Genomic DNA, 23971 nt, shown 5'->3' on the forward strand with positions numbered 1-23971 from the left:
GGGATTACAGGCTTGAGCCACCGCGCCCGGCCTTCAGTGTGAATTATAACCACGTTTTTCTCCCACCAGTTACAAATAACATTCAGTAAATTAAAACGGCAACTGGAATCCTATTCTCTTAGGGTGGAGCAGGGAGTGCCCTCAGTCCAGCACAGGTAGGGGTGGGTGGCAGAAGAGCAAACCAAACAGCTGAGGTTCCTTGAGAATGCAAACTTCTCACAGAATACAAAGTGCTCTGGAGGCCTAGGCGTCTCAAGAGCCCTGCAGTGCTTCCCGCAGCGGGCTAGGCGACACCTCCAGTAAGTCTGTACTGAAGTCAGGGCAGCAGAGCAGTGATTGTGCGCGCAGCACCACCTCTGGGCTTCAACTTCCGGGTGAGATGGTGGAGGTCGAGCGTGATGTTGGAGACCAGGTGCAGCGCCAGGTACCACAGTGGATGGAAGGATGTGCCCTGGGGTTGGGCAGCTATCCTCTTGAGAGGTGAAGCCAGCTGGACTTCCTGGGTCCAGTCCGGACTTGGAGAACTTTTCTGTCTAGCTAAAGGATTGTGAACACACCAATCAGCACTCTGTAAAAACGCACCAATAAGTGCTCTGTGTCTAGCTAAAGGTTTGTAAACACACCAATCAGCCCTCTGTAAAATGGACCAATCAGCAGGATGTGGGCGAGGCCAAATAAGGGAATAAAAGCTGGCCACTCAAGCCAGCAGAGGCAACCACTTGCATAACCTTCCACACTGTGGAAGCTTTGTTCTTTTGCTCTTCACAATAAATCTTGCTGCTGCTCACTTTGGGTCTGCACTACCTTTAGGAGCTGTAACACTCACCACAAGGGTCTGCAGCTTCATTCCTAAAGTCAGTGAGACCACGAACCCACCAGGAGGAACAAACAACTCCGGACGTGCCACCTTTACCAGCTGTGGTAACACTCACTAGGAAGGTCTGCAGCTTCACTCCTGAAGTCAGCCAGACCACGAACCCACCAGAAGGAAGAAACTCCGGACACATCTGAACATTGCAAGGAACAAACTCCGGACACACCATCTTTAAGAGCTGTCACACTCACCGCGAAGAAGGTCCGTGACTTCATTCTTGAAGTCGGCGAGACCAAGAACCCACTGGAAGGAACCAATTCCGGACACGCTTTTTCCCCAGACCCAGCACCTGGAGAGCCATCCCTGCAGGGTGGGCTGAGCGAGCACTGCGTTCCTGGCGCAGGGCTTCAGGTCTCCCTGACAGACCTTACGCTAAACTGCAGTCTCTTTGCATAGTGATCCAATGACAAGCATACTGGTCCAACAGCGGTCGCTTCACCAGTCCTGGGAATCGTTTTCTCCTCGTGCCCTGTCAGTCGTTCATGCAGCCCAGGGAGGAATTTTAGTAGCAACACTCCGGCTTTCATACCACTGAAATTACCAGGCAACTCCAACTCAGAAGGACCACCAGGAAAAGGCAAGAAGAGAATCACCATCAGGCCCCAGTCCCTTTTTGTGACAAGTACTAGAGGGTTTGGGTCTGCTTGGGCTGTCTCCCGCTGGGCTCACCTGCCTTATTGAGCAGGCTGCCTCAAGGAAGAAGCTCACAGGGGAAATCTGACCTCTGAAACAGCAAGTATAAAATGCTTTAAATAAGCCAAAACTAAACTAATAGTTATGTTAACTAAAAATACATGGATGCTACCAAAGACAGTCGAATATTAGAGGAAGAGATTAAACTCTGATTTTGAGCACTTTATACTCTATTTAGAAAATGAATAAGATGCAGTTCTGAAAACCTGAAAATACAAAGAATAGGATATGATACACACACTAGATGAAAAAGAAACTTTCAGACCATATTATCTTAAAGCTCTAATAAGTGAGATAGCAAACTATTCACTGAAATAGACAACCAGTAATTGATATAAGGGTATGTATCAATAACATGTTTTAAGATAAAAAACTTCATGAGCTTTTCCATTTTAACTAAGGAATGATGGTTCTAGACTTCTGCCACAACATTATGGTCGACAAAAGATTCTTCATTTTACATAGATTTCACTCTAGGTCCTGAAACAGCACGTCATAATCTTGTATCTCTGAAGATAGAATACAGTGAGATTTGGAAAGACACCACAAAAACTCATGATCCAAAAAAGATTAAGGCTGGTACTACTAGGAGGAAGAGAGAGGACAAAATCAAACGGGATAGATATAATAGAGTTGTTTGTTAGAATTGTCTTCCCAGGAGATGGAAAAAGACACCATCACAATAGGATTTATGCTTTAGTATTCAGCTATCGAAATGTAATAACTTTGCTGAAGTCATTACTGTAGGTAGAGTGGCAAACGTTCTTCTATTAAAAGTAAAACCCGGTAATATTAGGATTTTTCTGGACAATGAAGTGGGTGACATTTAATCTTATAACTTGAATGCCAGGTCTCATATCTTTTCTTCAAGTGATATTTTTATGAAACTACTAAGGCTGTGTTTCACACCGGGTATGATTTGCAACCTCTTGTAACCTGTACAGCAATAGATTATGAAGGATGAATTATTTGAAAACTATTTTGTATTTTTATTTAGGTGAGGAGATCTACAATTCTGAATTATGTGTTTACCACTTATAAGCAGAGAAAAGGTTTTCCTCTTCCATTATTTTAGCAGCTGTCAATAAAATAGTATTAGAAATGCATACTCTTCAGAGATGTAATGGTAGTAAATTATAAAGTATTTTTGATAGTCTAAGATGAAAGACGTTATTACTTACACAGTCATCAATGCATTCCACATTATGAATTAAAATTCCACATTATGAATTTTATCAAAATTACATAGAAAATTATTAGTTCAGTCCAGCAACAAGTCTAATATAAAAATGAAAATCTCCTGGGTCATGCTATCCTATGCCAAATTCCTGTTAAACAGAGGCATGGGCCGGGCGCGGTGGCTCAAGCCTGTAATCCCAGCACTTTGGGAGGCCGAGGCGGGTGGATCACGAGGTCAGGAGATCGAGACCATCCTGGCTAACATGATGAAACCCCGTCTCTACTAAAAATACAAAAAACTAGCCGGGCGTGGTGGCGGGCACCTGTAGTCCCAGCTACTCGGAGGCTGAGGCGGGAGAATGGCATGAACCCAGGAGGTGGAGCTTGCAGTGAGCCGATATCGCGCCACTGCACTCCAGCCTGGGTGACAGAGCGAGACTCCGTCTCAAAAAAAAAAAAAAAAAAAAAAAAAAAAAAAAAAAAAAAAAAAAACAGAGGCATGATTTATTCCAGTGACCTTGCTGTTTCTCCATAACTGTAATATGTCTAATGCTAGACATTTCAAATTAACATTCTATTAGGTAAACTGAGAATTTAGGTCTCTCACACCACCCAGACACATACTCTATCTTTACCCACAAAATCCAAATATGGTAATGTAACTGGATTAATATGTTCATATGACTATATAATTGTTCACAGCTGAGCCACTTAGGTACTATAATTTGATACACAAATTTTGTTTTACTGTGATTAAAATTGCCTGATACTTTACTTGCTGCATTTTCTGTTTATCTCTTTCAGCCCCATAGCTGCTAATCTCTAAAGTTCCTCTCTAAACTCCACATGTAATTTGTTGATTATATTCATTTTCTTTGTAGTGCTCAATCTCCTGAAGCCCTCTATCATCTTAGCATGAACTGAAATTTGATGATATGATGCACGGCTGTCATCTGAGGCCTTTCATGTTTCCATTACCCTAAGCATCAACTGTTATTTTTTGTCTTATGTCCAGAGGTTTTAAGTCTATTGTTGTCTGAGTCGCTTGTTTCCCTTCTTAGTTTTTCCCTTCTTTTGGTGAGCGTATCACCAGGTAGTTCCCTGAGAAAGGGGACTTGGAAGATGTGCCAGTCATTTCCCTGTGTGCTGTGAGATGTGGGAATGTGTGCTAGGCTCAGCATCACATCTGGAAGAGGGTCAAGAACATTTGTGAAGGCCACACATGCCTGAGACCAGAGTTCAGAGTGCCTGACCACGACTCATACTCAATCAGAACATCAGAGAACACGAGCTTCCCCAACTCCCAAAACCACACTAACAGGAGTTGAGTAAAAATAACAGTAGAATCCAGTTTGAGAAATGAAAGAGACATATCACGAGGGGAGTCTGAAGCCTTGAATGCACTAAGGGTAACCATAGAAATAACAAACTTCAAACTCTGCCTAACCTCTGGCTCGATTAATACAAACACACCCTCCCTACAGGCCTAGCAGAAGGGAAACAAGTTCATTTCTTCTATTGGTTGAATTGTGTTCTGCCAAAAACATCTATTGAAGTGCCTACCCCAGTGCTTCAGATGTGACCTCATTTGGAAATTAGGTCTTTACCAAGGTAATCTGTTAAGGTCGGGTGCGGTGGCTCACGCCTGTAATGCCAGCACTTTAGGAGGCCGAGGCGGGTGGATCACCTGAGGTCAGGAAATCGAGACCAACCTGGCCAACATGGTGAAACCCTGTCCCTAGTAAAAATACAAAAATTAGCTGGGCGTGGTGGCAGGCACCTGCAATCCCAGCTACTCGGGAGGCTGAGGCAGCATCGCTTGAACTTGGGAGGGGGAGGTTGCAGTGAGCCGAGATTGTCCGTTGCACTCCAGCCTGGGCGACAACAGTGAAACTCCATCTCAAAAAAAAAAAAAAAGTAATCAGTTCAAATGAGGCCATTAGGGTGGGCCTTAATCTGAGTGCTGTCCTTATAAAAATAGAAAATTTTGACACAAATATATGCACAGAGGAAGGTTACGTGAGGAAACATGGGGAGAATGCCATCGGAGTGATGCATCTACTAGCCAAGGAATGACAGATTGGCAGCAACCCACCAGAGCCTGGAGGCATGGAAGCAATTCTGTATCACAGCCCTCAGAAAGAACCAATTCTGCCAACACCCATATTTTGGACTTGGCCTCCAGAACTGTGAGACAATAAATTTCCTGTTATGTAAATGATCCAGTTTGTGATACCTTATTAGGGTATTCCCTCCAAAACTAATATAATCTACAAGTATAAAAATGTTTACCTCAGTATGTATTTTTCTATATATGTCTGGTTTTCACCAAAAACAAAAAAGTACAAGGCATACAAAAAAAGTAAAAGGAAAATAAACCACACTCTAAAGAGACAAAATGAACATCAGAACCATACTAAGCTATGACGCAAATGTAGGAAATCTCATGAAAAATAATTGTAATTGATATATTAAAGGCTTTAGTGGAAAATAAAGACAATATGCAGGAGTAAATAGATAATTTCATCAGCGAGTTGGAAACTATAAAATCAAATGGGGCCGGGCGCGGTGGCTCACGCCTGTAATCCCTGCACTTTGGGAGGCCGAGGCGGGCGGATCACGAGGTCAGGAGATCGAGACCATCCTGGCTAACACGGTGAAACCCCGTCTCTACTAAAATACAAAAAATTAGCCGGGCGCGGTGGCGGGCGCCTGTAGTCCCAGGTACTCGGGAGGCTGAGGCAGGAGAATGGCGCGAACCTGGGAGGCGGAGCTTGCAGTGAGCCGAGATGGTGCCACTGCACTCCAGCCTGGGCGACAGAGTGAAGACTCTGCCTCAAAAAAAAATAAAAATAAAAATAAATAAAATAAAATGGAAGAGCTAGGCGCGGTGGTTCACACCTGTAATCCTAGCACTTTGGGAGGCTGAGGTGGACCATCGCTTGAGGTTAGGAGTTCGAAACCAGGCTGACCAACATGGTGAATCCCTGTCTCTACTAAAAATAATATTTAAAAAATTGCCAGGTGTGGTGGCAGGCACCTGTAATCCCAGCTACTCGGGAGGCTGAGGGAGAATTACTTGAACCCGAGAGGTGGAGGCTGCAGTGAGCCAAGATCGTGCCACTGCACTCTAGCCTGGGTGACAAAAAAAAAAAAAAAAAAAAAAAAAATCAGATAGAAATGCTAGCAGTGAAAACCACAGAAAAGAGATGAAGATGCCTTCAATGGGCTCATTAGTACCCTCAATACACGGAGGGAAATAATCAGTGAACTTGAAGATAGATAAACAAACTACCCAAACTGAAATATAAAGTGAAAAGAATAAAAAACAAAAACCAAGAACTGTGGGACAGTATCAAACAGTGTCACTTATGGACACTTGGAATCTGAGAAAGAAGAAATCTCATCACTAGGAAATGAAGGCAAAAATAAATAAAATTTAAAAAGAAAAACAGAGGAAATACTCATAAAATATCATGGCCAAGTATTTAGTTACAGACACTAAAACTCCAGAAACAAGAAGTCCAGAGAACACCAAGCATGATGAATATCAAAACACACACACACACACACACCCCCCAAAACAAGAAAAAAATGACAACATATCTCCAAACATATGAACATATCAATCAAATTCAAACTGCTTAAAATTAAAATCAAAAACAATCTTGAAGGCAGTCCAAATAAAAAACTACATTACTGCTATGCATGCCTTAACTACGGGAATATGTTCTGAGAAGTACGTCATAGGATGATTTCATCATTCTGTGAACGTCACAGAGTTATGTTATGTTAGATTGCAGTTGTGTAGCTTATTATGCCTGTAAGCTACACGGTACAGGTGAATGCTCCTAGGCTATAAACCTGTACAGCACATTACTGTACTGAATACTATAGAAATGGTAACACAATGGCAAGTATTTGTGTATCTAAGTATATGTAAGCATAGAAAATTTCCGTAAAAATGCAATTTTATAATCTTATAGGACCACTGTCACGTATGCGATCAGTGGCTGAACCACTGTTTTGCAGTGCATGACTACTGACAAAGGAAGGAGGATAAGAATTACAACAGACCTCTCATCAGAAAATGTGAAATCAAGGAGATAATAGTTACTTCTGTAAATAAAAAAAAATCTTGCCAACTCACAATTCTATAACCGATTAGCACATTTCTCAAAAGTAATTGAAAAATACTTAGAAAAATAAAATGGAGGGAATTTGTTGCCATCAAGCAGACACTACAAGTAATGTTAAAGTACTTCAGGCCAAAGGAATATTATAGATGTCAGAAACTTGTGTTTACACAAAGAAATAAAGTGCATAAAATAAAGGTAATTGCTCTAACAGATAACTAGCTGTTTAAAACAATAATAAGGTCAGGCACGGTGGCTCACGCCTGTAATCCCCGCACTTTGGGAGGCCGAGGCAGGTGGATCACGAAGTCACCAGACTGAGACCATCTTGGCTAACACGGTGAAACTCCATTTCTTCTAAAAAAAAAAAAAACAACAACAACAAAAAAAATAGCCGGGCATGGTGGCAGGCACCTGTAGTCCCAGCTATCCGCAGGCTGGGGCAGGAGAATGGCGTGAACCCAGGACGCGGAGCTGGCAGTGAGCTGAGATCGGGCCACTGCACTCCAGCCTGGGCGACAGAGCGAGACTCCATCTCAAAAAAAAAAAAGAGTATTTTTCCAGCATATGTAAAAGTATTGCATGAATACAAGACCACAAAGAATCAGTGAGAATTGGGAATATACTATTATTACAAGGTTCTTAAACTGAAAGGGAAACAGTATAATTTCACTTAAAAGAGGCCTCAAATTATTTTCAAATGTATACTGTAAACCCCTAGAAGAACCACTAAAAAATGTTTTTAAAAGATGTATACAATAAGGCCAGACACAATGGCTCATGCCTGTAATCCCAGCACTTTGGGAGGCCGAGGCAGGTGGATGACCGAGGTCAAGAGCGATATCATCCTGGCCAACATGGTGAAACCCAGTTTCTATTAAAAGTACAAAAATTAGGCTGGACGCGGTGGCTCATGCCTATAATCCCAACACTTTGGGCAGCTGAGGCGGGCATACTACGAGGTCAAGAGATCAAGATCATCCTGGCCAAGATAGTGAAACCCCGTCTCTACTAAAAATACAAAAATTAGCTGGGCATGGTGGTGTGCGCCTGTAGTCTCAGCTATTTGAGAGGCTGAGGTTGCAGTGAGCCAAGATTGCACCACTGCACTCCAGCCTGGTGACACAGCGAGACTCCATCTCAAAAAAAACAAAAAAACAAAAAAACAAAAAAAAAAACCTAGCTGGGCGTGGTGGCACATACCTGTAGTCCCAGCTACTCAGGAGGCTGAGGCAGGAGAATCACTTGAACCTGGGAGGCGGAAATTGCAATAAGCCGAGATTGCACTACTACACTCCAGCCTGGTGACAGAGCGAGACTCTGTCTCAAAAAACAAATAAATAAAAAGTTAATAGAAGAGATTAAAATTTAATCATTAAAACATGGTTGATTAAACCCAGAGAAGCAAGGCATGGTGGTGTGCACCTATAGTCCCAGCTATTCAGGAGGCTGAGGCAGGAAGATCTCCTGAGTCCAGGAGTTTGGGGATGCAGTGGGCTATGATTGTGCCTGTGTATAGCTATTGAATGCTAGCCTGGGCAATATAGCCAGACCCTGTCTTAATCCTAGCACTTTTGAAGTCCAAGGTGGGTGGATCACTTGGAGCCAGGAGTTTGAGTCCAACCTGGGCAACATTAGTTAAGATCTTGTCTCTAATAAAAACAAAAAACAGAGAATTCAAAATCAGCCTTCTTTTCAAGTTTCTATGAGACACTCACCAAGATAAACCATATCATAGGCTATGAAACACACCCTCACACATTTAAAGAATAGAAACATGCAAAATAAAGTTGATATTATAGAAAAATCTCTGAGAAATCCGCAAAAATGTGAAAATTAGTATACTTCTAAATACCCCTTGGGTCAAAGAGTAAGTCTCAGGAAAATTAAATATTTTGAGCAAAATACAAATACAGTATTTCCAGGGAAATTTATAGCATTAAATTTATAACATATATTAGAAAAGAAGATCTAAAATCAGTAACTTAACCCTTTACCTTAAGAAACTAGAAAGAAAAAAAGCAAATGTAACGCTTTTCAATGTAAAGCATACAGAAGGACGAAAATAAAAATTAGAGCAGAAATCAATAAAATTGAAATTGGAAACAAGACAGAAAATCAACAAAACCAAAGCTGATTCTTTGAAAGATAAAAATAGAGGCAATAAATTGATAACTGCCACAAACTGCCCAACCTAGTATGGGATTTCAAATGCATGCTCTTTCCACTACCTCAGTGCCTTAGTTTCGGCAATAAGTGAGGGATAGAACAATTAGGAAGAAGCCTGATTATGTACGGGAAATAGGGAAAAGAATATTATAGCAATGATTTCTTGGGACATAAGGTTGGTGGTGGAATATTAAGTAGCCAGAAACTGGCAAGAGGAGTGCAGAGTAGGGATGCTGGAAATACACAATTATATTTTTCATTTACGAAACCCTTTATCACCTACAAAAATGATTGTCTTTAAACTATGATTGTTTTCTTGTCCAAGGAAGCCACTGCGTTCACAGTTCACAGATCCTCAAATATTTCAGTTAATCCATATTTCTCTAATAACACATTTCACCAATGTCATCCTATTTTTGATGTCTACTATAATTCATTACTGTAATTTAGCCAGGAGGTATGTAATTTTCTCTGGATGGGTTAAGATTAAGATAACTGGCCAGGCGTGGGGGCTCATGCCTGTAATCTCAGCACTTTGGGAGGCTGAGGCAGGTGGATCACTTGAGGTCAGGAGTTCAAGACCAATATGGTGAAATATGGTGAAACCCTGACTCTACCAAAAAATACAAAAATTGACCAGGTGTGGTGGCACGTGTCTGTAATTCCAGCTACTTGGGAGGCTGAGGTGCAAGAAATTGCTTAAACCCAGGAGGCAGAGGCCACAGTTAGCAGAGATCACGCCACTGCACTCCAGCCTGGGCAACAGAGCTAGACTCCATCTCAAAAAAATAAAAAATAAAAATAATTGAAGCATTGCAATAGTACCTGGAGCTTAAATTTATCCATTATAATGCCAGCTGACTTTGGGTGCAAGTTCCTGACCAAATTTGTGTAACTGACTAAATGTCATGCTTATAGAACATTTGTTTATGCTCATGTATTTCATAATACATTGCAGATATAACTATATATTTCTCAATTTAAAAGGTTACAAATATGTAAGAGTAAATTGTCTCAAAACTATAATTCCAGACCCAGCAAAACTTCTGATTAAATATCAGGATAGACTAAAGACATTTTCAGAGGCCGGGCATGGTGGCTCACGCCTGTAATCCCAGCACTTTGGGAAGCCGAGGTGGGTGGATCACAAGGTCAGGAGATGGAGACCATCCTGTCTAACATGATGAACCCCCGACTGTACTAAAAATACAAAAAAATTAGCGGGCCATGGTGGTAGGCGCCTGTAGTCCCAGCTACTCGGGAGGATGAGGCAGGAGAATGGCATGAACCCGGGAGGCGGAGCTTGCAGTGAGCCAAGATCACGCTACTGCACTCGAGCCTGGGCAACAGATCAAGACTCCGTCTCAAAAAAAGAAAAAACAAAAAACAAAGGTCTCAAAAACTTTATTTCCCATGAGCCTTATTAGAAAGCTACTGAAGGATGTGCTCCAATTAAACAAGAAACCAACTTCCAAATGGAAAAACATAAAAACAGGTAAAACAATTGAAGAGATGCCAAGAATATCTCCAAGATACCTGAGCAGCTGGCTTAGTGAACCAATGTGCCTGCGTTGCAGGTTAGACGGCTCCTTGAGAGTATTCTGCAAGATGAAAATGGTGTAAAGCCAGAAGCCTTTAAATGAATTCAGGAAATCAGACAAGTGCAGGGGACAGTTTGGGAACGAATTAAGAATAAGAACATGGAGCTCTTTCCTTTTGCAGCCATCACTGAAGTGGGAGCGGCCAAAATGAAGTTCAGTCCCTTTGTGACTTCTGACAGAAGCAAGAACCGCAAAAGGCATTTCAATGCACCTTCCCACAGTCACAGGAAGACTTTGTCTTCCTTTCTTTCCAAATTGCTGAGACAGAAGTACGACGTTTGATCCATGCCCATCCAATAGGATTATGAAGTTCAGGTTGTACGAGGACACTATAAAGGTCAGCAACTTGGGAAAGCAGTCCAGGTTTACAGGAAGAAATACGTCATCTACACTGAACAGGTGCAGTGGGAAAAGGCTAATGGCACAACTGTCCATGTAGGCATTCACGCCAGTAAGGTAGTTATCACTAGGCTAAATCTGGACAAAGACTGCAAAAAGATCCTTGAAAAGAAAGTCAAATCTCGCCAAGTAGGAAAAGAAAAGGGCAAAACAAGAAAGAAACAATTGAGAAGATGCAGAAATAAAGTAATCTTATATAGAAGCTTTGGTTAAAACTTTAAATGAAAAAAAAAAAAGGTTAAGAACATGGAAAACAAAGCATACTGACAATGAGATTATTTACTACAGGGAACAGTTATAGAAAAAACAAAATGCCAATCACTGCACAATGCATGGCTGATAAATGAATGTTATTCAAATAGTCAAAATAAATGTGAGACCATATTTTAAAATAAAAATGATAAATTCTATTTCAATGGCATTGAAATAATCAAAATAAATATGATAAAATATTCTAAAACAAAAATGATAAATTCTATTAGAAGGGCCACTGGGTGAAGGCTGTTCCAAATTCTTATCTTCCAAAGTGGGACATAATACTTCAAACTAAAAAATCCAAAAGTATTATTAGAATGTGATTTGGTGACTATAAAGGAGCTGAAAAGTTCAGAGTGGCTGCTTCTGAACTTTTGCTGGCAGGAATGGTTATAAAGCAATATTTGTAAATCAAAAAAATTTTGTAAACAATAATTGAAACTATAAGCCTAGATTTTTAAAAACTGTGCTTTTGGGCTGGGTGCAGTGGCTCACATCTGTAATCCCAGCTCTTTGGGAGGCCGAGGTGGGCAGAACACCTGAGGTCAGGAGTTCAAGACCAGATTGGCCAACATGGTGAAACTCCATCTCTACTAAAAAGACAAAAATTAGCCAGGTGTGGTAGTAGGAGCCTATAATCCCAGCTACACTGGAGGCTGAGGCACGAGAATTGCTTGAACCCGGGAGGCAGAGGTTGCAGTGAGCCAAGATAGGGCCATTGCACTCAAGCCTAGGCAACAGAGCGAGACTCCATCTCAAAAAACTCCAAAAAAAAAAAAGAAAAAGAAAGAAAAGAAAAAAAAGAAAAAGAAAGAAAAAAGAAAGAAAAAGAAAGAAAAAGAAAAAAGAAAAGAAAAGAAAAAAGAAAAGAAAGAAAGAAAGAAAGAGAAAGAAAGAAAGAAAGAAAGAGAAGGAAAGAAAGACGGATGATCAATGATCTAGCTTACACAGGAAGAAATATCGATGTCTCTATTTGCCCATGACATGACTACCTCTGCAGAAAATCCAATGGAATCTACATAAGAGCTCCTAGAAGTGAGTTTAGCAAGCTAATAGGAAATAAGATTAATGCACAAAAATCAATTTCTATATTCTAGTAATGAACAATTAGAATTGAAATAATCAACATAAAAATATCAAATACTTAAGGACAAATCTGACAAAAGATGCTAAACACATGTACATTGAAAACTACACATTTCAGACAAGTTAATGACATAAAAATTGATGGAACAGACTAGATTCATTGTCTCAGTTATATCTGCTAGCTGACGTGTTAAGATGTCAATTTTCTCCACATTAATCTAAAAAGATACAACATAATCCCATCAAAAGCTCACCAGTCTTTTTTGTTGACACAAGTTTTTCCAAATGTTACATGTGTGAGCTATTGAATGATATTAATCTCTGAATTAACAGAATAAACCTAAGGAGGAAAACATGGAACTAAGTTAAGATGGATTCTGAGCCTAGAGATCAGTTCCCAAAGTGAAGTGAAGGACAGGAGCTGAACAGCACTAGAAGGTACTCTGTCCGGAGGGAACAGAAGAAGATTATCTACTGGTTATGTGTATACATGTGTGTGGTAGAGGAGGATGTTAAGAGTGCCATCTCATTTTCTTTCCTTTGTTTTTGAGATTGAGTTTCGCTCTTGTCGCCCAGGCTGGAGTGCAATGGCCCAATCTTGGCTCACTGCAACCTCCGCCTCCCGAGTTCAAAAGATTCTCCTGCCTCAGCCTCCTGAGTAGCTGGGATTACAGGCATGTGCCACTACGTGCGACAATTTTTTTTTTTTTTTTTGAGTCTTTCTCTGTCGCCCAGGCTGGAGTGCAATGGCGCAATCTCGGCTCACTGCAAACTCTGCCTCCGGGGTTCACACCATTCTCCTGCCTCAGCCTCCCGGCCGATGAATGCCTTTAATAAAGACTTAATCTTGGCCAGGCGCAGTGGCTCACGCCTGTAATCCCAGCACTTTGAGAGGCCGAGGCAGGTGGATCACCTGAGGTCGGGAGTTCGAGACCAGCCTGACCAACATGGAGAAACCACGTCTCTACTAAAAATTCAAAATTAGCCAGGCATGGTGGTGCATGCCTGTAATCCCAGCTACTCAGGAGGCCGAGGCAGGAGAATCACTTGAAGCCAGGAGGCAGAGGTTGCAGTGAGCCGAGATCGCACCACTACACTCCAGCCTGGGTGACAGAGCAAGACTCCATCTCAAAAAAAAAACAAAAAACAAAAAAAACAAAAAAACAAAAAAACAAAAAAACAAAACTTAATCTTAAAGGAAAAATATTTAGGCAACACAGAAAAAACATTATTGGGCTTCTATTGGCAATTACAGGAGTGATAGTTTTCTTATATAATACATTCCTTCAGTAATATATTTTTCAAGTATTTTGTCTTAGAATTTCTAAGGTAGTTTGTCATTGACCCCGTAATTTTTTTTTTTTTTTCTTGAGAGGGAGTTTCGCTCTTGTTGCCCAGGCTACAGGCTAGAGTGCAATGGTGCAATCTAGGCTCACTGCAACCTCCGCCTCCCGGGTTCAAGTGATTCTCCTGCCTCAGCCTCCCGAGTAGCTGGCATTACAGGCATGCGCTACCACGCCCAGTTAATGTAGTATTTTTAGTAGAGACGGGATTTTTCCATATTGATCAGGCTGATCTTGAACTCCCAACCACAGGTGATCTGCGTGCCTCGGCCTTTCAAAGTGCTGGGATTACAGCCTTGAGCTACCACGCCTGGCCGACTCCATAATTTATTATAAAGTAGGTCCTATAATCACATATTTTTAGAAGTTGCTGAAACTGAGATATAAACGATTCTGTTTTTTTGGTGGGGAAAACTGGACAAATTACAGAATGGCCAAAACTAGATTCACTGGCTCAGTTATGTCTAATAGTTGAAACAAAATGACAGTCTTTTAACAGTTCTTCATTCAGAATCTGTTACTGTAGAAATTTTAAGAGGTCTTGAGTCAGTTCCAGTATAAAAATAAGGCCAAAGTGCTCCTGTAAAATCATCATTAAAAGTATAGAGAAGAGATCTATCATTCAAATTATAAAAGGAAACCTCATTCATTTCATAGTCTAAAAAAATGCCAATCTTACTAGGTGTTACTTTGGGCAGCAGAATAATTTCCTTATGGCCCAATACAATATAATTATTCTGACTAGATCGTCAAATTCCCCATAGTCCATCCTGTACTAAAATTGGTTGACTCTTCCTCCTTCTGGGAAGAGAGTCATTACAGACACCAAGAATCCATTCAGGCTTGTCTTTCACTTCTACTTCCCAGTACTGCCTGCCACAGCTATATCCCTTAGAACCCAGAACAGCTGGGAGGAGATAAAATCTTCTCGGGTTACGAGGTAAGTTTTGTGTTGTATTTCCATACCGCACAGTTTTTCTATCTTCTGAGACTATAAGTTTACGATGTGCTGTTTCAGGATCTAGAATTACATCTACTTGAAATCGCTTGATGATTTTGTTTAGGCCAGAATATTGTGGAGGCAGATGGTAACCATATTCTTTTAATTTGAATGAAAAAGGTTCAGGGAATTTTAAATTTTTATATCTGTGATAGATATCCTTAACATTAGCCAGTAATTCCAGTTCTGACTTCACATGTATGCTCTCTATCTCCTTTAGGAGATATTTTAATGAGGAGGTATAATCTGAAAATTTTGTTAGGCTTTCATTTAGTTGTGCTAAAATATCCATCTCTTCATCTTGTAATTGCCTAAGAACAGTCTCTTGCTGATTTTGCAGAAATAACCAAAGTTGCTCAAATTCAGACTTGACTTCTTCTGCCCTATGTTTTACCTGTTTCTTCAGTTCCAGTGATTTTCTGGTTTGCATAGTTATGACTTTTTCAATTAGTTCCACTCTCTCCTTCCACGGTGCATTATATTCCTCCAGTTTCTTCCTATGATACGAGGCAGCCTTCTTTATGGGCCAAACACAGTGATGCTGGTGATCAGTGGAGAAACTGCACCTTGGACATAAAAGCTCTAGGTCTTTCTGACAGAAGAAAGTCAAAAGCTGATTATGCTTCTTACACACATGCTTCTCTTCCTGCCTCTTCCTCTTGCTTCTTATCTGGAGTTGCTTAGCAAGTTCAAACTACCCAGCTGGGGATTGCTTACAAATTTCCTTTCTGGACAGCAAAAGTGGCAAAAGGGGCAGGGAAAACTATCACCTAGATCTTCCAGGACATAATGATGTAGGAGAGACAGAAGTTATGCCCGCAGCTGATGGTCACTGGGTCTTTCAAGTAGTCCAGACAGATGGGACAGCTAGCCTCTGCTCGGAGGTCAGCCAGGGCCGCCACAAATTCCACTGAGCCTTGAACAAAGATGGTAGGTAAGATAATTCTTTTAGTTTAGCAAGGCCTAGCTCTCTAGAGCTCATGACCCACTAGGTCTGGGGAAGAAGTGGATATCTTCCCCAGACCTTGAAATCTGGCCAGCTTTCAGTTTTACTGACTTGGCATGTTAATGGCAGCTTCTGGAAACTTGTTAAGCCCTCAATCTGTTCATAACTCCCCATAAGTCAGGACAACATTTTTCACCTTAGCTCACCATTCAGAGCCCTTCATATTTCACTATCTTCATCTGGCTACAGTCCCCTAAAGTACTGGGCCAAAATCATCCAACCAACCAACCTAGGTGCCACGCTTTCCCTCTTCACAAACTACTTGCTGCATAGATTACCCCACCCTCACTTCTTTCCTAGGACTAAGTTTTGGTCCTTCTAGAGACTCAGCCCAAGAGAAATGTTCTCTAAGATAATTTATTATATGTCAGGCACTATGCTAAGGATCTAGGATCTTCAACATAGTCACAGGTTCAACTAAACCATCAGAACAACTAAACCATCAGAACAACTCCATAAATTGTTCAACAACTAAACCATCAGAACAACTCCATAAGTTAGGAGCTATTATCCTCAATTAGAGCTGTAAAAGCAGAGTCTCCAAGAATTTGAACACGCTTATCCAACATTATGCTAATTGGCATAACCACTGGCATGATACTCAATTACTAAGTTGTAGTGCTCCTTCTTTACACTCCCACATCATCCTATGCATCTCTCTATATATCAAATCACCTTACATTTTTCATATTTGATATGTTCAGTTGTTCATATTTAATAACTTACCCCAATTTTTTTTTTTTTTTTTTTTTTTAGCTGGAGTTTTTCACTCTTGTCACCCAGGCTGGAGTACAATGGCACAATCTTGGCACAGTGTAGCCTCTGCCTCCCAGGTTCAAGTGATTCTCCTGCCTCAGGCTCCCAAGTAGCTGGGATTACAGGCATGCACCACCGTGCCTGGCTAATTTTTCTATTTAGTAGAGATGGGGTTTCACCATGTTGGTCAGGCTGGTCTCAAACTTCTGATCTCTGGTGATCCACCCACCTTGGCCTCCCAAAGTGCTGGGATCACAGGTGTGAGCCACCGTGCCTGGCCAACATATCCCAAATATTTTAACGGGTTAAAATGGGCTTATTGATCCAACACTACAACGGTGAAAAAAGAAAAAATACAAATTGACAGATAGCAATACCTAACAGAATTGGGTATTCATCCAATGGTAACACTTAACTAGTTACATGTACTTGGTCAAGTTAATTTCTCTGAGTTTCACTTCTCAGAAAGTAGGAAAAAATACTATATTACGTTTTAAGCATAAATGAATAAATTAAGACACCTGCCACAGTACTTGGCATTTAACACATATACAGTAAAAAGTATTATAGGCTGGGCACGGTGGCTCACACCGGTAATCCCAGCACTTTGGGAGGCCCAGGCAGGTGGATCACCTGAGGTCAGGAGTTCAAGACTAGCCTGGATAACATGGTGAAACCCTGTCTCTACTAAAAATACAAAAATCAGCTGGGCATGGGGGCAGGTGACTATAATCCCAGCTACTCAGGAGGCTGAGGCAGGAGAATCACTTCAACCTGGGAGGCGGAGGTTGCAGTGAGCTGAGATCATGCCATTGCACTCCAGCCTGGATGACAAGAGTAAAACTGTCTCAAAAATAAAAATAAATAAAAAGTATTATAAGACAATCTCAGAAAATCTCAAGAGCACATACAAATTTAGGTGAATCCATATAATTCTATTATCCCATGTTATATTTTATTACATGAAATACATATATATAGAGAGATATGTATATTTACTTGCATATAAAGCACATTTGGCCAGGCATGTTGGCTCACACCTGTAAGCCCAGCACTTTTGGAGGACAAGGCAGCAGATCACTTGAGGTCAGGAGTTCGAGACCAGCCTGGCCTCATGGTAAAACCCTGTTTCTACTGAAAATACAAAAATTAGCTGGGTATGGGTGTGGTGGCATACACCTGTAATCCCAGGTACTTGGAAGTCTGAGACAGGAGAATCACTTGAACCCAGGACGTGCAGGTTGCAGTGAGCTGAGATCATGTCACTGCACTCCAACCTGGGCAACAGAGCAAGATTCTGTTTAAAAAAAAAAAAACCCAAAGCACATTAATATTTAACCTAAAAGTTGTTATGTCTTATAAGGTTGCTAATCTTCAAATGATTGATAAAGGCAGTAACTTCCAACAGGTTCACTGTAGTAGTGGTGTGCTTCAAAAATTTTCCTATACTAATTCTGGAGTAAGACAGAAATTTCAGGATTTTAAAATATATCCTTTACTTTAAATAGTCAGCCCTCTGTATCAGCAAGTTCAGTATACACTAACACAATTGACTGTGAATACAATTGAAAATACAGTATTCCTGGGATGCAGAATCTGCATCCATTGGTCTTGAGCATTCATGGATTTTGGTATCTTCAGGGTGCCCTGGAACCAATACCCTGTGTATATCCAAGGATCAGAGTACATTTAACTTGTGAAAAATTTGAACACAGAACTACAGAAAATAAGGACAATGACCGGGCATGGTGGCTTACAATTGTCATCCCAAAACTTTGGGAGGCAAGGTGGGCAGATCCCTTGAGCCCAGGAGTTCGAGGCCAGTCCGAGCAAAATGGCAAAATCTCATCTCAACGAAAGGGAAGGGGAAGGGGAAGGGGAAAGAAAGGGGAAAGGAAAGGAAAAAAAAAAAAAAGGAAAAAGGAAAGGAAAGGAAAAGAATAAAAATTCTTTTAAAAGAATAAAAGAGAGGAGAAAGAAAGAAAATAAAGAATACTGTCTCTTATAAACCGCTCTTCCCACCATCCCACACTAAGCGAGGATATGGTAACTCCCAATTCCTAACACTTTTTTTTTTCCCCACACGGAGTCCCACTCTGTCTTCCAGGCTGAGGGGTAGTGGCACGATCTTGCCTCACTGTAACCTCCACCTCCTGGATTCAAGTGATTCTCCTGCCTCAGCCTCCCGAGTAGCTGGGATTACAGGCATGTGCCACTACACCTGGCTAAGTTTTGTATTTCTAGTAGAGGTGGAAAGGTTTCGCCATGTTGGCCAGGCTAGTCTTGAACTCCTGGCCTCAGGTGATCTACCCACCTCGGCCTCCCAAAGTGCTGGGATTACAGGTCTGAGCCACCGCACCTGGCCTGCTAAATACTTTCAAATGGGTACTTTTGAGCAGAGCAAGAAAGACAGAAAGTGCATGGGAATAGGGGTGAGGTTGCATAGGGTGTTCAGTGTCAGGCCTCTGAGCCCAACCTAAGCCATCATATCCCCAGTAACCTGCACGTATACATCCACATGGCCTGAAGCAACCGAAGAGCCACAGAAGTGAAAATAGTGCTTAACTGATGACATTCCACCATTGTGATTTGTTTCTACCCTACCCTAACTGATCAATGTTCTTTATAATCTCCCCCACCCTTGAGAAGTTTCTTTGTAATTCTCCCCACCCTTGAGAATGTACTTTGTGAGATCCACCCCCTCCCCCAGAACATTGCTCTTAACTCCACCGCCTATACCAAAACCTATAAGAACTCATGATAATCCCATTACCTTTGCTGACTCCTTTTTCGGACTCAGCCCACCTGCACCTAGGTGAAATAAACAGCCATGTTGCTCACACAAAGCCTGTTTGGTGATCTCTTCACACGGACGTGTGAAACACTCAGAGACTGGAAAAAACTGAGGCTGAAGAAATTTTAAGAATCTTGCCCAATGTCAACAGTTAGTAAACTGCAGAGCATCATTACAAAAAATTGTCAAATCAGAAGAAAAAATATATTTTTAAGAAAACATGTATAAAAAAGGACTCTAGCACGGGGCAAAGGACACGACAGGTATTCACTCCAGGTATCATTGTGCCCTCCTTTCCCCAAGCATACACACAAATCAGTCTTCTCTACTATTTAAAATCAGGACATTAAGTGAACACAACAGCTCTGCAGGCATGGTCACCACGCTCGTTTAAACCACTATGTCTCTCTCCTAGATACACAATGGTGCCTCCAATTTCTTAAGTCTGTAGCTAAATTGATCTTCTGAAATACAAATAGAATCCTTTCATCTTCCAAGTGAAAACATTCCACTGGTCTTTTATTACTTTATGGAGGCAGTTCTCAAATCTTACCTTGCATTATAATAACGTGGAGGTCTTGGTATAAGATTGCTTGGGCCACATCTCCAGCTTCTGATTCAGTAGGGCTGTTTTTTTCCTAAGTTCCCAGATGATGACGCTGGCCTGCGAACTGTACTTTGTGAACCTACGCTTTAAGGAAAACAAAGCAAAAAGATCCATTAAGATCTAGTTCGAGTTTTTTGCCTAGCTCCCCATCATGTCATATATCACCGTTATAATGTGATTTTACAGCTACTCTGCAATTCTTTACCTAACGTGTAAAAATCCCTCATCAGGCAGCAAGCTTATTGGTGGGAATATGTCTCTAGCTTGTTTAAGGAATAAATAAAACCTGTGGTAGATTCCAAGCTCTCAGTTTCAAGCGTCATCATACTGGCTGATTGTTAACATGCCTGCACCTAATGCGCCTCATCTACAAAGTAGAAGTAATAATTCGTACCTGTAAGACCCTTGTGAGGATTAACGGATGCTTACATAGGTCAAGGGTGCAGGCGATGTAGGCTGGTGGGTTCTCAACTGGCAGCTACCACTTCACTCCCTTAACTCCCGAAACCCCACTCCCAAACACGTACATTAACTCTTTGAAGAAACATGGCCACTTCATAAACCCTAACTTGGATCGTAACATTGAAAGCTTGATTGATGCAGGCCCACCACCCCCATTCTAACGCTACAATCTTGAATTTCTCACAAAAGCCTCGCCAGAGAATAAGGAGATCCAGTCGTGGGCAGGCAGCGACTCGGAGGTCTGGGCACAGAGAATGTTCAGGAAGCCCCTGCCCAGTTAAGCCTCCTGTCGAGACCCTTCTGGGCCTTTCCTCCGGCTTTCTCAGCTCACCTGAAGCACACAGATCGGTAACCCTGGCCACAGGATAGACAGGAGCCACCTAGCCGGCGAGGAAGTACTCAAACCCCAATCCCACCAAGTTCGCGGCTTCCTGCCTGGGGCTCAGCCTGCGCGGTGATTGGCGGTTCCTCCGGAAGTGGTTGGGAAGGCTCTGCGCATGCTCTGTGACCCGGGGTGCAGACACCGTGTGAAGACTATGAGAGCTGGGGGCGCCCTCCTCTGTGATGAGGGCCCAGTTGACCCCAACTAACATTTAATTCCCCTGGCTATCTTTTCAGATTTTTTTTTTTTGAGACGAGTGTAGCTCTGTCACCCAGGCTGGAGTGCAGTGGCGCGATCTCGGCTCACTGCAAGCTCCGCCTCCCGGGTTCACGCCATTCTCCTGCCTCAGCCTCCCAAGCAGCTGGGACTACAGGCGCCCGCCACCACGCCAGGCCAATTTTTTTTGCATTTTTAGTAGAGAAGGGGTTTCACTGTGTTAGCCAGGATGGTCTCGATCTCCTGACCTCGTGATCCGCCCGCCTCGGCCTCCCAAAGTGCTGGGATTACAGGCATGAGCCACTGCACCCGGCAGATCTTTTCAGATTCTTATAATTTTTGATCAAACTTGAGGGTCCAAGTAAGTCGTATCATTTTTGATCAAACTTGAGGGTCCAAGTAAGTCTGCAAGTTGATTTTAAAAGCTTCACCAGCACAGCACCCTCCCAGATGGTGAGAGAGTGGAGAGCTTTGCAGGGTCAACTGCTTCCCATAGCCTGGGGTCACAGGGTGGAGTCCTTGAGCATCCTTTACCCTTGAAAGAGGAACAAACTCCCCTTTGGATTAGTTTGCATCTCAGTGGATGAGTGGGTACATCTAGCGTGCCCTGTGGTATTGTGCCCCACCCTATGAACTCAGGTTCACCTGAGGAAGTGACGTCAGGCAGAATTTGAGGGATGAAGAGGCATTCGTTGGATCAATTCCACCGTTAGAGTTCAAGGCTGAAGGAAGAGCTAATGTGGAGCCTCTCAACTTTAAAGAATTTAGCATGGTGGCTCACACCTGTAATCCAAGCACCTTCTGAGGCAGAGGTGGGAGGATCACTTGAGGGCAGGAGTTCAGGACAATCCTGGGTAACATAGCCAGGCCTTGCCTCTACAGATGATGATTTTTAAAAACTTGGTACAAGAGGAACTGAAAGAGGCCATTTGGCTGGCACTAAAACGTAGGGAGGTGTAAGAAGTAGAAAAGATGGAAAATAGCTTTTGTGAGGCTGATGAGATGGGCGAGAATGAATGCTGCAAGGCCCTTTAGGCAAAGTTGAGGATTTTTGCTTTTATCAAATGCAAAGGAAAGCCGGTCAAGCATTTTAAACATGACGTAATAATAATTTGAATTGCGAAATAATGACTTTACAATTCGGGAAAAAGACCTGTTGATGCCTTTAATAGATCCTAGAAAGGGTGTGTGGTGGGCAGTTAAATAGAGGTGTGACCTAGAAAATCAACAGATGAAGTCTAGTTCCTAAACTTTTGAAATTCCAGTGGCTCCTGAAAAAGGAAGAAAAAGAAATACCAGTAGCAGCAGCTTCCCCCATATTACTTTGTGGTGGGGTGGGTGCATGGTATGTATGTATGTATGTATGTATGTATGTATGTATGTATGTATTTATGCCCAGGCTGGAGTGCAGTGGCGCCATCTTCGCTCACTGCAACCTCTGCCTCCTGGGTTCAGCCTCCCGGGTTCAAGTGATTCTTCCGCCTCAGCTTCCCAAGTAGCTGGGATTACAGGCCCACACCATCATGCCCAGCTAATTTTTTGTGTTTTCAGTACAGACGGGTGGTTCACTGTGTTGGACAGGCTGATCTCGAACACCTGGGCTCAAGCAATCCACCCACCTCAGGTTCCCAAAGTGCTGGGATTACTTACAGATGTGAGCCACCATGCCCAACATGTATATTATAGTATTTAAACTGAAACTGTGCACCCGGGCATGGTGATTTCTTTCCCCGCACAGTACATGGCGTTACCAATTACTTAAGATTGCTGGGCACGGTGCTCATGCGTGTAATCCCAGCACTTTGAGAGGCCGAGGTGGGCAGATCATGAGGTTAGGAGATCAAGACCATCCTGGCTAACACGGTGAAACCTCATCTGTACTAAAAATACAAAAAATTAGCCAGGTGTGGTGGTGGGCACCTGTAGTCCCAGCTACTCGGGAGGCTGAGTCAGAAGAATGGAGTGAAACCGGGAGGCGAAGCTTGCAGTGAGCCGAGATCATGCCACTGCACTCCAGCCTGGGTGACAGAGTGAGACCCCGTCTCAAAAAAAAAATTAAGATACTTAAAAGATTATAAATCATTCTACTATAGACACATACATATGTTTATTGCAGCACTATTTACAATAGCAAAGACTTGGAACCAACCCAAATGCCAGTCAATGACAGACTAGATAAAGAAAATGTGGCACATATACACCATGGAATACTATGCAGCCATAAAAATGAATGAGATCATGTCCTTTGCAGGGACGTGGATGAAGCTGGAAGCCATCATTCTCAGCAAACTAACACAGGAATGGAAAACCAAACGCTGTGTGTGTTCTCACTCATAAGTGGGAGTTGAACAGTGAGAACACATGGACAAAGGGAGGGAAACAACACACATCAGGGTCTGTTGGGGGGTAGGGGATGTGGGGAGGAATAGCATTAGGTCAAATACCTAATGCATGCTGGTCTTAAAACCCAGATGACGGGTTGATAGGTGCAGCAAACCACCATGGCACATGTATACCTATGTAACAAACCTGTACGTTCTACTTACGTATCCTGGAACATAAAGTAAAACTAAAAAAAAAAACCCAAAAAACAAAAACATCACTCAAGAGGCCAGGCATGGTGGCTCACGCCTATAATCCCAGCACTTTGGGAGGCCAAATCACTTGAGGTCAGAAGTTCCAGACCAGCCTGACCAACATGGTGAAATCCTATCTCTACTAAAAATACAAAAATTAGCCAGGCCTGGTGGTTGGTGCCTGTAATCCCAGCTACTCACTCAGGAGACTGAAGCAGGAGAATCACTTGAACCCAGGAGGCAGAGTTTACAATGAGCTGCTATGGCGCCACTGCACTCTAGCCTGGGTGACAGAGAGACTCTGTCTCAAAAAAAAAAAAAAAAAAAAAAAAAATTACTTAAGATAGAAAGAAACCCTATCAACTGGGCGTGGTGGCTCATGCCTGTAACCCTAGCACTTTGGGAGGCCGAGGCAGGCGGATCACCTGAGATCAGGA

The 23971-nt window shown here is 42.2% G+C and overlaps 2 pseudogenes; one reads left to right on the forward strand and one right to left on the reverse strand.

Annotated features, from left to right (window-relative positions):
- Positions 1 to 10487: 10487 nt before the first annotated feature.
- On the forward strand, positions 10488 to 11476 carry LOC126955368 (60S ribosomal protein L26-like; annotated as a pseudogene).
- A 2705-nt stretch (positions 11477 to 14181) lies between these two features.
- LOC126954373 (tripartite motif-containing protein 60-like) lies at positions 14182 to 16430 on the reverse strand (annotated as a pseudogene).
- Between the last annotated feature and the right edge of the window lie 7541 nt (positions 16431 to 23971).

The sequence above is a fragment of the Macaca thibetana genome, chromosome 5 (assembly GCF_024542745.1).
Source record: "Macaca thibetana thibetana isolate TM-01 chromosome 5, ASM2454274v1, whole genome shotgun sequence".
Lineage (NCBI taxonomy): Eukaryota > Metazoa > Chordata > Mammalia > Primates > Cercopithecidae > Macaca > Macaca thibetana.